A 16,643-nucleotide genomic window follows, 5' to 3' on the forward strand; every position below is an offset into this window, starting at 1 on the left:
AGTGAACTTCATGTGTGCCAGGCAAGTATTTTATCTACAAAACTACATTTCCAACCTCCGGGGGACCTATGCAGCTTTGATTGCTGCAAGCCTCCCTTTAAAAACAAAACAAACAACAAACAAACAAACAAAGCCACTAGTCCATTTGGGGGTTGATTTTCGTGTGCGTGACCCTGCTCTGGTTTATAAGAATCTGGATCTAAGAGCAGATGCCGATTCTTAACAAAGACCTCCAGTCATTTTTTTATTAACATCAGTGAGGCACCTTTGTATGCTTACAACAGAGTAGGAGTTAAATATATGTTTGTTGAATTGTGATGGAATTTTATTTACATTCTTGGTCTGGAATGAATGACTAAGTTGAGATAAATTTGGGAAGCAGTTTTTTTTTTTTTGCCAAGGGAATTAGGCCTGTGTATTATTTAGAGCCTGAATTTCATGCCGATTAGATCTATTTCTACTTTCTGGCTCCATTACTGATAATCTAATTATGCTTAATTATAACATACTCCATTCCTGTTCTCTTCATGTGGAGTTGAAGTACCATATCTGGAGGTTACTGTTGATTATTTCTGTGTTGTTTCTGGATAAGTTGTCTCCAATTTGTGTATATAATGTCTAATGCTTTTCTTTTTCTGTCTATAGTCAAATCACACATTTAAAAAAAATCTCTCAAATATTCCCAGACATGGTCCTTGAAGTCTAAAGGAGAGACTTAGGGACAGATGTCCTTGAAGAGACACAATCTGCAGACAGCTTTGGTGGCAGCAGCTTGTGCACATTCAGTGTGTGTCCCTGAGGAAAGAGAGCTTCTGTTTAAGCAAGTCAGGCCTCCGAGCAGAGAGACACAGGAAGAACTTCCTTCAATTGAAAGTCGGTTTTTAGAAATTTTGCCAGGAGCACAAGACTTGTTAGTCTTCAAGTAAAAATGTGTTTTATTAGAAGACTGCCATCCCCTAGGCTGAACTGTGACTGCCCCAGCCGACTGAACTCATGAACCCATTTCTAATGTGCTTTTAGTTCTCTAAAAAAAAAATGTGGGCTTGGTGAATCATTGACCAACTTCCTTGTACTACCCGAGCTCTGTTTGTACCATTACTTAACTTTTCAGCGGTTAATCTTCCTTTGTGTGTTTGTGATCCTATCTGCCTTAGGTATGGATTTGAAGGTCCATGCTAGCATTAACACAGCTTAAAACACTGAATTCGGATTTCTGGGCTGAGCTGCTGGGGACCACCCATCCATCCATACGTTACCACCATCTTCCATCTTTAGGGTTAGTTCCCTAAACAACACAGAACTCTGCTCAGGTTCTGGTCAAGTTTGGGAAAGAACAAGGGGACACGTGATGTGATGCGATTCCTTTTTGCTCGTTCTAGTTCTACACTCTCATCTCATACTGGGGGTTAAGGTGGAAAATGCTCTCTGGGTTTTTTTTCCCTCTCTGCTTGGTCCTTCTTGATCATTCTGCAGCTCCAACCTGTGGCAGGTGATTCAGAGGGAGGATGACTCAGCCCAGGTACCGAGAGGGCAACAAAGAGGAACTCACCAGATCCAAAGGTCCTGGAGTGAAGTCACTCGTCCCACACAAAGGTTCTTTGTTTCTAAGACTTTTTCCCCTCAAGGGTACTAATTTTTACTCTTGTTTACTGAAGCCAATGACAATCTAGTATGTGTCTTTCTAGAATATTAAATATTTTACCATTACATTTTTTTTGGTTGTTGTAGATGAATTTTGAAAATTAACCCTTCTGTCAGGAGTGAATACTCATGAATATTATCCCAGCATTCTAGAGGCTGAGGCTGGAGGATCACTATGAATTTGACACCAGCCTGGGATACATTGTGAATTCCAGGTCAGCCTTGGTGTAGAGTGAAATAGTGTCTCAAACAAAACAAACAAACAAACAAACAAAAAATTAAATTTTAGACTAGGTAGCATATACACGTGGTATCAAACATATAGACAGACAAAGAAGGATGGACAGTGCAGGCCAGTCTCTCTCCTCTGCTCGTCCATTTTCCAGACAGCTGTTCCCTTCCCTATGTTTCAGACACGATCTATGTCTATGTGCACCCGGAATCTTGTCTGCTCTCTGCACACGTGACAACCTACAGTTCTTCAGCGTGCTTTTTCCCTCTGCTACTTTTCACTCCTCCTGCAATTACCCTTATTTCTTAGAAACGGATTCATATTATCCCGAGGAGCTTTGAAGATACCTGACCTCCTTTCTGTTCCATTTCTATCCTTTTAGGGACGGCCATGGCCTTTTGCACACACCAACCTGCTGTGGTTTGGGGTGAAAGGGTCTGGGCAGGGTCTCTGATCACCTGACCCGGGAATACAGAGAGTTCTGATAGTCCCTTCAGGTGGGAGCTAGGAGAGGAGAGACTTGTTTTCACTGCCCGCCTCAGATAGACAAGAGAAGTGAGACATACGTATGAGGACGTGGATTCCAGCATCCCCGTGCAACAGGCTGAAAAGGGCTCCGTCTTTGGCCAGCTTGCTGATCATGGCACTTAACCTGGGAGTCTTGATAATTCACATCCACTGGAAATGGTACCCTTTACAATGATTATTATTTGATGTGGTACATTCTGGGAGGCATTCTAATACCAGGTGGATGCATGGGGTAGGTGGAAAAGGCTTTTTTTTTTTTCCCCTGAGACAGGGTTGCTCTGTGTAGCTTTGCACCTTTCCTGGAACTCGCTTTGGAGACCAGGCTGGCCTCGAACTCACAGAGGTCTGCCTGTGCCTGCCTCTGCCTCCTGAGTGCTAGGATTAAAGGCGTGTGCCACCACTGCCTTGCCTGAAGAAGGCTCTTAATCTTTCTCCTCGTTTAAATAAAAATCCATTGACTTTATTGTTGTTAGATAGAAGACACACCAGATATTAAACTGATAAGAACACATGCTACACTTGATTTTAGCCAAACGCTGAGAAGCCATGCAAACTAGGCTCCTTCTGGTATGGTATCAAGGATGGGTTGGCTTTAGGTGATAAAGAAGGACATTTTAAGAGTCAGGACCACCACAAACTAAGCCTTCATTTCATTTCTACTTTCCAGTGGGCTTGCCTTAAAGGTCATAGCTATATATTTCACAGTTTTATTATTTCTCCAAATGAAAGGGGTTCCTTTTGGTGTGTGTTGGCCAAAGTGGATTGGCCTTTGTGATTCTAGAATCTTCTCCCTGGTAGCATAAAGGCTGAATGTCTTAGAAACTTGTATGCTACTCTGTAGAAGAGTTCATGCAGAGAACAGCTTTTCACTCTTGTTTGTCAGGGAAGAGCTTTTTAGTTTCTCTTTCCATGAGAAAGGAGCATTGACTGGCCTGGTCTCCCAACAACAGCTGTCAATTTACCTATAGATTATTTAACAAATGGGAACCCATGTGAGTAGATTGTGTAGGAAAAATTAAATTAACTTTTTCTTAAATTGTTTTTTTAAATATGTGGGGCATGAGGTGGACTTCACAAAGGCGCAAAAGTCAAACTTGCCTACTGCTTGCTGCCTTATAAACATTTACAACAGCCCATCTTTCTCCTCTGCCTCCTCCTCCTCCTCCTCCTCCTCCTCCTCCTCCTCCTTCTTTTTCTGACAGAGACTCATGTCTCCTAAGCTAGTCTCAAACTTGGTATGTATGGGAAGGTAGCCTTGAACTTCTGATCTTCCTGTCTCCACTTCTCCAGTCCCAAGAGAACAGGCATGCAACACCATGCTTGCCTTATTCGATTCTGAGGCTCAGACGCTGAGTCTTGTACTTGGTAGGCAAGCACTCTACCAACCAAACTACATCCTTAGTCCGTATTCTTCGTTTTATGGTTAACTTTCCACTTTACAAAACTTAATTTGCTATATTTCTCATCTTTCCACTTACACATTTATAATGTCTTTAGAGATGGCTTTATTGACTCTGGTTTTGCTGTCTTAGTTTATAAGATAATGAGGTTGTAAATGAAAAGCAGTCATTTCATTGAGATCTAAGGTGGGGCCCTGACTCATGATAATGAATAAGAAATTATGATTGTGTGTCTTAGCTAGTGGACATTACAGAGAAAATTTGAAGGAAAGCAGTGTGTTATAAAGTAATTTAGAAATGAACTTCTCATGGTTTTATCAGAGTTGTAAAGCCACATCCTGCGTACTTGGCAACCTTCAAACACCTGTTAGTCTAGAGTAATGTGTCTCTATGTTTGGTTCCACATGGTAGTTTCTGGGTGAATTGGAGACATCAGGAAAGAGGAAGGAATATGGCTCTAAGAAAATCAGGATGGCCAAAGACTGCTAGACCGAAGGAAGTGAACTGAAGTAAGATGGGTTGACTAAGAAGGGCAAAAGCCATATCATCATGGAACAGCTACCAAGAAGACCTCAGCGTGCTGTTTAGGCAACCAGGCAGGGTGGGGTATCAGTGAGGAAGGGTGGGGTATCAGTGAGGGAGGGTGGGGTATCAGTGGGGTGTCAATGGGGCAGGGTGAGGTATTATTAGTGGGGCAGGGTGGAAAATCATCAGTGGGATAGGGTTGGGGTATTAGTGGGGTAGGGAGGGGTACTAATGGGACAGGGAGGGGTATTAGTGGGACAGGGAGGGGTATTAGTAGGGCAGAGTTGGGTATCAGTGGGGCAGGGTGGCGTATCAGTGAGGCTCGTTTCCTGAAGAGGACCTTGAACATGAAGGGCAGTTTTTTTTGTTCTGCTAACTTTTAAAGAATTCTCTTCAGTTCCTGAGAAAGTTCTATCGTCATTGCTATATTTACAAAAACTAAAAATGACCATCTCACCGGCTCCAAGCATTCTCTTTTTTTTTTACTAGATCAGATGTACATGGAAATGACCAATCCATCACTATAAACCCATGCTTAGCTTAATATAAATACAGAAAGTTACAAAGAAAAAATATAGACATTTGAGGATTCAAAGGTTAGCACCACATGCTTATGTTCGCTTTGTCTGTCAGCCGAGCGGCCTGTAAGAATTAAACTCTTTCGGCAGTGGGTGTACCTAAGCCTAGATCATGGTTCCTAATGTCATTCTCCATCACGAGGGACTGGGGTCCTTGGAGAAATGCTTCCAGTGCTCAACTGTGAAATATAATATGAACCTGGGGTTGTTTGTAGTTCCAGAAAGTATAGAAGTACCCAAAAGCAACTATCCCCCCAAAATAAAATAAAATAAAATTTATACATGATGGTGGTCTGTCGGGTGGTTGAAGGAGCCAGGTGAAAATGGAGAATCCTGGAACAAAGTGAGCAACAAATAAAGAAGGAACTATACGATTGTGGGAGGCTGTATTAAAGAAGTTTACACCATAGACATACGTGGAGATGATAGACGTTCCACAGGTGTGAGGCACACATTCCGTAAGTTCACACCAGGAAGTGTGCATGCCTACACAGATGATGGCTTAGATAACTAAGTGGAGGAAGCAGGGCGGTCAGGACCCCTGCCCCTCAGAAAGAAACTTACATAGAATACTCTGTATTCTACACAGAACATCGAGAACGTTCTATAGAATACTAGTTAATTTATAACCTCCTATGCTACAGCTCTGCATAGTGTAGTGTGGGAACAGAGCGGGGCAAAGGACCTCACGGTGAGGAGCCAGGTAGGCACAGATAGCTTCAACGTGTGCTCACATCGGCAGTGATGGCCTCGTCCACAGCAGGTCACCCTGAACACATGCACAAGTGGCATTTTACCGCTCTGACCTTCCTTGCAGAAAGCCATAACCCCCGAGTCCTGAGTGATTATGAGCAAAGTATGGGGCAGATACTGAGTGTGAGTTTCTGGCTTTTACTTCACTTGTTGAGAAAGCATCTCCTGTAGCTCAGGCTGACCTCAGACTCTTACACGGCCGGGTTGTTTTTAGCAACAGAACCTCCTGACTCCCCTCCTAAGAGCTGGGATTACAGATGTGCACAATCACACCCCACCTAATTGAGAGTTTCTGCAAAGATTTTTCAAAGGTCAAGGTCAAAAAAATAATATATTGTATATTTCAAAATGGGAGGAAGTTTTTGATGTTCCTACTTTGAAGGAACAATAAATGCTTGAGGCAGTATGGTAATTACTCAGATTGAATTGTTACATACTGTGTACACATTGAAACATCCCGCTTATACCACACATATGTATACTTGCCTGTAAGTTCAGACTAAAACCAACCTAAGAACACTAACCAGAGTTAATTCCTAGGTTTTGAAAATGGTCACGTGAGGTGGATAAAGCATATACAGGAACTGACTGGCCAGTTCTCTGTAAGTCTAAAATTATTTCAGAATGAAAAAGTTGAGCAAGCTTTATCTTGAGAAAGGGACAGAGACCATGCAACATTTCATTACAGTACAGTGTGCACCTCCAGCTTTGGACTCTTAAGAGCCGAGCAAAGTGAGCCTGTGGTGTGGAGTGTGCATGTGTTAAATTTAACACATGGGGCGGTATGGAGTGTGCATGCGTTAAACTTAGCACATAGAGTAGTGTCTGGTATACGTATAATAACACGCCAGACAGTATGTAGTGTATTAAAGTTAACATGCAGAGTGGTGTGTAGTGCACATGTCATAAGCCTACCACGTAGGCCAAGAAAACTGTCACAGTCATCAAAACTAAGGAAAACCTGAGATACAATCACAACAGAGGAGCCTAAAATGACAAGTAATTACAATATGGTATCCTGGAATCCTTAAACAAAGAAGAAACATCAGGAAAATCAGGAATCTGGAAAAGCATGAATTTTAGTTACTAATGCAAAAGGTTCATGTTACAACAGTTTAATGAGCTTAATTGGCTTTCTCTCTTTTTTTTTTCTTCTTTTAAAAAGTTGTTAGGCACAAAGCTACGCAGAGAAACCCTGTCTCGAAAAACAAAAAAAAAAAAAAAACAAAAAAAAACAAAACAAAAAAAAAGTTGTTTGGTGTTTTTGTTTCCTTAAATCTCTCTCTCTCTCTCTCTCTCTCTCTCTCTCTCTCTCTCTCTCTCTCTCTTCCTCATCTATCTATAAACCCTTGATGTTTGTTATTTATTATCTGTCTACCTTCCACCTATCTACTTATTTTTGGATTTATTTTCAATTGTAGAACGAGGCAACCTCCCATTCCGTAATGGTGCTCTGGTCATGTTGCTGTGGGGCTGTGGTGTCATAGTACATCCCATTGTGCATTTGGCAGAGGAGTTTCTGCCTCATGGTGGTCAGGAAGCAAAGAGAGGCAGGAAGAAGCTGGAGTCTCCATATCCCCTTCAATGGTATCCTCCCCAATGACCTACTTCTTTCTATAAGGCCCCCCTCTAAATTGTCTTCCCATAATGCCACAGGCTATGGATCAGGTCTTTAACACATGGGCCCTTGGGACACATTTAAGATGGAAACTGTAGACAATAAAATACTAGGAAAATAGCTAATAAATCAGCACCAGGTTATTGTGTGTGTGTAAGGCCAAGGGAATTTCATTACTGTGCCTCTTGAAACTGGTGTGGGGGCTGATGGGAGAACTCAGTGGTAGAGATCTTGCATGAGTGACTTTTTTTTTATTTTTTTATTTTTTAGTGGGTTCTATTTGGACCCGATGCAGGAGGCTGGTCTAGAACAGTGATCACTAATTGTAACAATGTGTCAAAAACACTTCTTTGATTGTGGCAAGCACAGTCAGCTGGTGGGAGATGTTCACTGGCTGAGTTGGGAAACTACCACTGTTGCACACTTCCTGCTATTCTGAGACTTGGGAGGGCCAGACACTGATAGCTTTTAACTGTGACCTAGGATTCTTTTGTTTTGTTCTGCGGATGAACATCACATTCACATACTGGTGGAAATGGAATTCGGACCCGTACTTTCAGGGGACTTCCCTTTTCCCTCTCTCTCTTCTCCTTTCCCGCCCCCCACTTCTTCCCTCTCTTTCTTATTTCCTTTCTTCCTTCCTTCTTCCTCCCACCCATCTCTGTTTCTCTTCCCCTTCTCCTTTTTCTGTTTTTCCTCGTGCTGGGGATCAAACTCAGGGCACACACTAGACAGTGCTATCCCTCTGAGCTCTATCACCCGCCTCTGCAGAATCTTCCGGTTGAAAGATTGCAACATGAATATGCAATTGCATCAGTATGTAACAGTGCTTAGCTTTCATCTTACAGTTAGCTTTGTTAAAATCTTTGCATATATCTTCAGTCTTTTCTGTGAGGACGTAAGGACTTCGGCTCATCTTAAATCTTCAGGCTCCTGATGGGTAATCTTCATGAAGGAACAGTTGTTAAGTAAGAAACATACTTCTCTTTCGCTAACCTCAGCAACAGAGACCCGCCCAGACAACCCTTCTTGCATTTGCCACATCTCACAACTCTCTCTTGAAGAGTTGACTTAAATGGGGATGATCTCAGAACGCTGCCCCTCCATTCTCCGTTCAGTCTCTCCTTATTATAGAATGCCTTAAGTGTGTGTTGTTCAAACCACAGGAACCATGCTCTAAATCCACTTGTAAGGAACTCGAGTTCCAGATGCCTTGAGGTAACTACAGCCCTCTTGCTTGTAAGCACCATTAGGCCAGGCAGGTGACCATGACAGCTGTCCCAACCCTTGTAGGACAAAGTTGCTAAGATAGCCAAGAGTTTCATGACAGCCATTGACACTCTGGCTGTTTCCTAACTGACACTGCCATGTTGATGGTGTTTGCGGAGGTGAGACGTCAGAGCCTTCTGATTGGCTTGAGCTCCCTTCTGTGTAGACTTGTATCTGAGCCCCAGCTTCCGCCGTGGGGTGCAAGGATCCACCCCTCTGTAAGTCTCTAATAAATGCCACTTGTGTAATCCTGCATTTGACTGCCCCCGTCTTTGGTTTCATGGGAACTTCTGCTTTAAAAAAAGATTTTTTAAAATGTGTGTGTGTGAGTGTAGGTGCCTGTGGAGGCTGGAGGCATCAGATGCCTGTGAAGCTGGAGGTACAGACAGTTATGAACTACTGATATACATGCTGGAACCTAACTCAGGTCCTCTGCAAGGGCAGTTTGCTCTTCACTGTGTGGTGGTATTGTGTTCACCAAAATATTGTGTACCTTAATAAACTTACCTGGGGTCAGAGAACAGACAAGCCACTAGTTAGTCAGTGATAGCACACGCCTTTAATCCTAGCATTCCAGAGATAGAAATCCCTCTGGATCTCGTAAATTCAAGGCCACATTGGAAACAGCCAAGCATGGTGACACGCCTTTAATCCCAGAAAGCCAGCCTTTAATCGCAGGGAGTGGTGGTAGAAAGCAAAAAGATATATAAGGCGTGAGGACCAGAAACTAGAGAATTTGGCTGGTTAAGCATGTGGCCTGGTTAAGCTTTCAGGCTATGGAGCAACACAGTACAGCTGAGATTCATTCGGGATGAGGACACAGAAGCTTCCAGTCTGAGGAAATAGGACCAGCTGAGGATCCAGCGAGGTGAGATAGCTGTGGTTTGTTCTGTCTCTCTGATCTACCAGCATGGACCCCCGATAACTCGCCTCAGGTTTGATTTTATTAATAAGAACTTTTAAGATTCCTGCTACATCACTGCTCATCCATCCCTCCAGCTCTGGGACCTTGGGCTTCTGGCAGCGGTTGTTGTACATGGGGACTGGGTTTTTATAATGCAGGGGACTTGGAGTGGCAAGCGGGAGGAAGGACAGCAGACAGAACTCCAGAGTCAGGCTGTGTGTTGGACTTCTGGGTTTCCTGTTGAGATCTGCCTGTGACCTCACCATGCTCAGTGATGGCAGTTATAACAAGCATTGGTTTATGGAGATTTCATTCTAGACCTATAGGCAATATTTATTAGTATAAGCCAGTTAAACTTTCGAGGCCTCTCCTGACATGGTGGCATACACCTTTAATCCTGGCACTCAGGAGGCAGAGGCAGGTGGATCTCTGTGAGTTTGAGGCCAGCCTGGTCTACAGTGAGTTCCAGGACAACCAAGGTCACACAGAAAAACCCTGTCTCGAAAAACCAAAAACCAACCAAACAAACAAAAAACAAAACAAAGTGAAAAAAACCAAAAAACCAAAACCTCAAACAAAACCAAAATCACCCCCCCCCCAAACCAAACCAAACCAAACCAAACCAAACCAAACCAAACCAAACCAACCAAACAAACAAAAACCAAAAGCAAAAAACAAAACTTTCAGGACCTGATATCTGTCTTTAAAGTGAGCATATGATACCTACATTAAGGGGTGGCTGTGAATTCAGACGGTGTGGCTGGCTCTGGGAAAAGCTTTGGTTTAGTAAACTGTTCAGTCAGCACATATATTTCCCCCACGGTTTTGAAGCTCAGAGAGAAAGGCTTCTTTGTTAGAACATGTGGGCAAAAGAATTCTCTTTCAGGAGTTACCTTGGAGTTATTTTGATGCTTCTGGGGTCAGAACCCAGGGCTTTGGGTACCCCGTGTGAAAGTTCCACCACTGAGCTTACCCCTGTGGGCCTAGCTGCTTGTTTTCAGTGGTCTAAGTTGGACAACTCCGTTGGACCATCTCAGATTTCAGTCTGTCCTTGGAGCTTCCTTAATGAGTGTCTGGGATGCAGGGGCAAGGAGATGTCTGGATAATTCCTAAAAGAGAAAGAAAGCTCAATTTAGGGATAATGACCAGGGTTCCCTAAGGCAGAAAAAAAAAACAAAAAACAAAACAAAACAAAAAACAAAACAAAACAAAAAAAACGGGCCAGAAGAAGGCATAAGGAAAGGTATATGGATGACAGATTAGAAGGAAGGAAAAGGTTTTGGTTGTAGTGAAATTGAAGAATGGAATGGAATTATGATCAGGATTAAGGAGAGTTTGAATATTCAGGAAATGCTGAAGTGTCTCAGAGGAATGGCTCTTTTTATTACATAAAGATTGTTTCTTATCTCTGAGCTGCCAGTGTGGTGATTGTTAGTGTGTTGGGTTCATATCATTCGCCACCACAATAGTTCTGCCTGTGGAACTTCTGAAAAAAAAAAAAGTATTAGTTGTCTTTAAACAGACATTGAGCTACTGGATATATAAAAAGATGTGCTTTCTGTCTCTTCTAATAAAAAGAGACTACTTTTTGTCTTTTGAGTTAGGGTCTTACTAAGCAACCCTCGCTGGACTTGAACTTAGCTTGGGTTGACCTTGATCTCCAAACATTCTTTTTTGGCCTCAAGCTACCAGTTTCTGGGATTACAGGTATGGGCCACCATGGCCAGGTCTGGAAATACGGTTAGTTCTTGAAAAGGTCTGGGCTAAGGTGTCTTTATTCATTCTACTCCTTAGAAGTATACTGTTTTCAGCCTCTGTGTATATTGCTACCAGAGCTACAAGTGAGACTCTCAAATCAGGGGCTTCCTATATTACCATCTTATCTCTTCTAAGCTTTAGAGCATCTTGAGGTGGTAAGAAATAACATACCTCCATAAGAGCCTCGGTGGGTAAGTGACATGTGTGGGCTGCATGGCTGACCAGCAGTACAGTCAGAATTTTGACCCAGGCCATGTGGATTCCGATCCTCCACTCTTTTTTTTTTTTTTGGTTTTTCAAGACAGGGTTTCTCTGCGTAGCTTTGCGCCTTTCCTGGAGCTCACTTGGTAGCCCAGGCTGGCCTCGAACTCACAGAGATCCGCCTGGCTCTGCCTCCCGAGTGCTGGGATTAAAGGCGTGCGCCACCACCGCCCGGCCCGATCCTCCACTCTTATCGACTCATTGATTTCTATGCTCCAAAGCAGGGATGACTTGAAAACATTTGGATAAGTGTGGGAACACATCCGCTCCCTCAGGAGCTTGGCAACTCTTCGGTTTGGCTTGTGCAGTGACCAGGGGACTTGTTTTGCATCATTGTCCCGTGCCAGGTAGGTCACAGTGTTTGCACTGTGCAGGTCAAGTCATGTCACTCTGTAGGTGGGTGTAGCTGGAGTTTCCCTGGTCCTGCCTGGCCCACAGTCAGGACAAATCTCTCATCTGCCAGTCCCACAGCAACTCAGACCCAACCAAGTAAACACACAGAGACTTATATTATTTATAAACTGTATGGCCATGACAGGCTTCTCGCTAGCTCTTCTTATATCTTAAATTAACCCATTTCTATTAATCTATAAGTTGCCATGTGGCTCGTGGCTTACTGGTACCTTACATCTCGCTTTTCATGGCGGCGGCTGGCAGCATCTCTCTGACTCAGCCTTCCTGTTCCCAGAATTCTCTTCTCTCCTTGTCCTGCCTATACGTCCTGCCTGGCTACTGGGCAATCAGTGTTTTATTTATAAACCAATCAGAGCAACACCTTTGACATACAGACCATCCCACAGCAGGTGGGCCACGGGGTTTTAGGAAGGACATTAGCACACTGAGATGTTGTTGAAGGAAAGAGATCGGGAAGGCATTGGACCTTGAACCTGTGTCTTGGGTGAGCCATTGTCAGAGCAAGGGAGGACCCCCAAGGCCCACAGGAAGAGGGGTGTTCAGATTCCCTGAGAAGAAAGTTGTTGGGGTTAGTGGAGAAGGGAGTCTTGTGAGCACAACTAATGGCTGAGTTCAGGAGGGGGTGAGGTGAGAGGAAAGGACAGTACGTATCACAGGGAAACCTGAGGGCCTCAAAGAAGAGAGATGACGATGTCCGGAAGGGCAAGAGAGTCATGTTTAGTGTTTTTAAAGGCAGAAAGAAATTGGCTGTATGTGAATAGAGATGTGAAGAAACCACAAAACCTGAGAAGCTGTAAGAGACAAAAGGAAGTTAATCCGAAAAGGATGGATAAGGAGTTTGATGGCCTGAACACCCTGGGAGGAGGTTGGGGTTGGTGGTGAGTTAGAACCACTTCCGGGTACACACTGGAAGAACACGAGTGCTATTTTTTTGCTTCCATGCCTGTGTGTTTCCAATCAGACGGTGGAGTGGGGTGTGAAGCCGGAAGGAATGGGCCCCTCATAGGACTGAGCATTTCTATCGTTTTAAGTCCCCTCTTCACGGCTGCTCACCACCACAGTTATGCCCGGCCTTCTCATTCCACTGTTGCTTTCCACCTCTCTGAGGGTCTTACACGCTGCTGCCTGGGATGCGCTGGGGGCGGTAAGGCAAAGCAGGCCTTTCCAGGTCACAGTAGTCTGAGCTTTGTACAAAGGGTCGCTTGAGCTTTTACCCCTTGGAAATTTCCTGTCTGCCGTACTAATTAGGCCGCTTACTATTTCCAAGGCTGAGGCCGTCTCTGAACTGTGGGTCTGTGTTTGGTTTTCTCCACTCTTCTCAGCCTACCGTTTAATCTGTGCACACCCTCGAATCCTCCTCTCTGGATTCTGTTTAGGGGTTCATTAAGCTTCCCTCTTCCTTCCATAAAGTGTGCCAGCTCCTTCCTTCCCTTCCGTTTCCTTTCTTCCATCTCTCTTCTCCCTCATCTTTTCTTTTCGATAGCATTTCTGGTAGCCCAGGCAGACTTCAAACTTGCTATGTAGCTGAGGCTGGCCTTCATCTCCTGTCCTTCCTGCCTTAATGCCCCAAGTACCGGGATTACAGATGTGTTCTGCCAAACTTGGTTCAATGCTCCAGTTTCCACTGTAGCTAGAAAACCCATTATCTTTTTTTTTTTTTCCCCTCATTTTTTCAAGACAGGGTTTCTCTGTGTAAGAGCCCTGGCTGTCCTTGAACTAGCTTTGAAGACCAGGCTGGTCTTGAATTCACAGAGACCCACCTGCCTCTGCCTCCTGAGTTCTGGGATTAAAGGTGTGTGTACACCCCCAGCACCCAGACCCATTATCCTTTTTATACTTCTTTCACAAATGACTCCATTTGTTGACTTAGTGAATGAAAAAGAAAGAAAGAAAGAGAGAGAGAGAGAAAGAAAGAAAGAAAGAAAGAAAGAAAGAAAGAAAGAAAGAAAGAAAGAAAGAAGGAAAGGGCACGACTACTCCTAGATATGGTGGAGGAAAAGGTTTATTGTAGATAAAAGGGAGAGTGTAGGCATAGACAGGGACATCTGGGAATGTCCAGAGTGGACATGACCAGACTGAGCTGGGCTGTGTGGGCAGAGAGGGAGGGAAAGGGAGAAGACAGAGAGGGGAACCAGGTGCAGCCGCCAAGAGGGCAAGGGTTCAAAAAGGACGATGATAGGATTATATAGGGGCTAACGGCCCAGTCCACTGGGCTGGAGAGTTCTGGGTAGGGGGCCCAGTGTGCAAGTCAGGAGAATTCTGTAACAGGTACAGGCTGAGGGATGCTAGGAGAACCTGGTGACCAGGTTCACTCTGATAAGTTAAATAGGCACCTTAGCCATTTGTCTAGGGTCTGAGACTTAACACTTTGCACTCAATATTATGACTCCCCTTTCACTGTTGAAAGTGGAGATTGCTGAGTTCTTTGCTTTTGTAGTTTTTAAAAAGATTATAAATTAAAAAAAAATGTCTGTGTATGTGTTCCGTGTCTGTGCTGGGGTTTGTGCTTGTGGGCTGCCCTTAGGGATCAGAAGAGGGCATTGGGTTCTCTAGAGCTGGAGTTACAGGTGGTTGTGAGCCACCTGATGTGGGTACTAGGAACTGAATACTGCTGCTCTGTGAGAGCAGTAAGCAGTTTTAATCACCGAGTCATCCCTCCAGCTCTGTAAATGGTTTTCAGTCTGGAAAGCTAGAATTTGAAACTTCAGAGGGGCTATGGGAGGGAGAAAGCGAATGCTCTGGAACACTAGCATTCTTGCCTCATTCAGTGTGCTGTGAAGGGGCCATTTGGAGGCATGTGACATGTTTTACTTGTTTTTGCTCAGGAAGTTTAAGAATGACCACAGCTACGATCCTATTCCTTTTCTGACTTTATAGTTGAGAAGGCCCAGGCTCATCATAATTGGATACCTTGCCCAAGGACGCGCACCTAATTGGTGCAGAACTGATTTTTTTTTTTTGACACAAAAATCCACATTCTTTCCAATTTTGCATGCTTTTTATTCTGTTCATCTCTTCAGAATCAGTTAAATGTAACCATATTAAGGCTAGGCTGGGGTGGTGGTGGTGGTGGTGGTGCACACCTTCAAACTCAGCAGTTGGGGGGCAGAGGTAGGAGGATCTCATGTGAGTTTGAGGCCAGCCTGGTCTACATAATGAGTTCCAGGTCAGCTAGTGAAACCCTGTCTCAGATAAATGAATGAATGAATGAATGAAGAAATAAATAATTTTTAAGAAAGAAAATTAAAAGAGAAGTCTAGACATCCAAATTAGGTTCCTGCAAATGGAGTTGTTGATTGGTGTTTAAGCATTCCAAGCAGCTTAGGAATTCTCCCTGGTGTTCTTGGGAAGCCGTGGTATTAATATCTGAATGAGTGAGTTGGGGGAGTCAAAGAAGTTTTAGAGGAATAAATATGCAAAGCTATTTTTATCCTAAAGACATTTAAATTTGTCAGAAACTTTTCCAACCAACTTGGTAAGTAGTTTAAACTGTGTTTACAAGTTTTAGCTTTTGCCCAAAGCTGAACAGGTCACCATGCCAACAGCTCCTGCTTTGCTGTTCAGAAGGCTGAGAGTGTGGAGCTGTTAAATGAACTAGAACTGATCATTGTGACTGGCCCCAGGTGTTGTGGTTTTCCTTCTGGATTTCTGGTTAGTTATTTTGTTTCAGGGGTATATATATTCTTTCTCATGCAGCTCTCCTAAATCCCACAGCAAGACACAGTTTTCACCCCTTAGGTTGTGACCCCAACATGTGCTGTGTCTTGAAGGGTTCTCCCACAAGCTCTGCCTAGAAGTGATGGGATTTGAGGCTGGCCTTCCGTGGACCCTCCTGATTCAGAGCCTCACAGGCAGCCAGGGTCTCAAGTTCTTCACTTTAAGCCAGCAGCCTCCCATTCTACCTAGGATCACGCTCGGCTTCTCTCTGTTTCTCAAGCCCTCATCTGTGTCTGCAGGAAGGGTGAGAAAACTCAGGCTGTGTGGGTCTTCAAGGGCTCAGACCTGGAGAGTAGAGGCAGAAGCCCCGGGCCGTGGCTTGCCAGACAGATCACTGGTGATAGTGTGGACAGCACATAGTAGAGGAGGCCAGGACTTCTTTGCATTGTGTGTGCACAGTGCATGCAAGCAAGTTTGTGCCAGCATCGAAGCTGAGTCCGTTCCCTTCCACATAGTGATCTGAGGCTTGGAGCCAGAAGCAGCTGGAATTGTATCAGAACTGGTGAGGCTCTGGGCATGCAGCCAGTCCTTAAGTTTTAGCCTTCATCGTTTGAAAGGAGGTGTTGAAATGAAAAAAAAAATGGAGAAAGCCCTTGGATCCTCAAGAATACGATTAATTTGTTAAGAAAGATTTTATTAGCTTACTTTTATTGTGTGCATGGACCCAAACGTATGTATGTATACCACATGCCTGCAGGTCCTGTGGAGGAGGTCAGAAGAGTCACCTGCCACCTATGTGGGTGGTGTTGGGGACTGCATTTTTTTTTTTTTTTTTTTTTTTTTAGGTAGTCTTTCATAGTCTCTCTGTGTAGCCCTGGCTGGCCTGGAACTTGCTTGGTAGACCAGGCTGGCCTTGGACTCAACAAAGATCACCTGCCTCTGCTTTCCGGGTACTGGGATTAGAAGCATGTGCCACCGCACTGGCTCAACAGCAAATACTCTTAATCATTGAGCCATCTTGCCCGCTCTCAAGAGTAAAATGAATTTGTGTTGCTGTGTGTGCCATGACTTGTTTCAGTAAGAAGCAGTGAGATGTATGTGACTC

At 44.1% G+C, this 16,643-nt stretch overlaps 1 protein-coding gene and 1 pseudogene across 4 annotated transcripts in view; one reads left to right on the top strand and one right to left on the bottom strand.

Annotated features, from left to right (window-relative positions):
- Positions 1-16,643, top strand: part of Mboat1 (membrane bound glycerophospholipid O-acyltransferase 1) — a 112,949-nt gene that overhangs the window by 11,694 nt on the left and 84,612 nt on the right. The gene's annotated exons all lie outside the window — the stretch shown is intronic.
- LOC121829928 (U2 spliceosomal RNA) lies at positions 2,769-2,949 on the bottom strand (annotated as a pseudogene).

The sequence above is a fragment of the Peromyscus maniculatus genome, chromosome 5 (assembly GCF_049852395.1).
Source record: "Peromyscus maniculatus bairdii isolate BWxNUB_F1_BW_parent chromosome 5, HU_Pman_BW_mat_3.1, whole genome shotgun sequence".
In the NCBI taxonomy this organism is placed as follows: domain Eukaryota; kingdom Metazoa; phylum Chordata; class Mammalia; order Rodentia; family Cricetidae; genus Peromyscus; species Peromyscus maniculatus.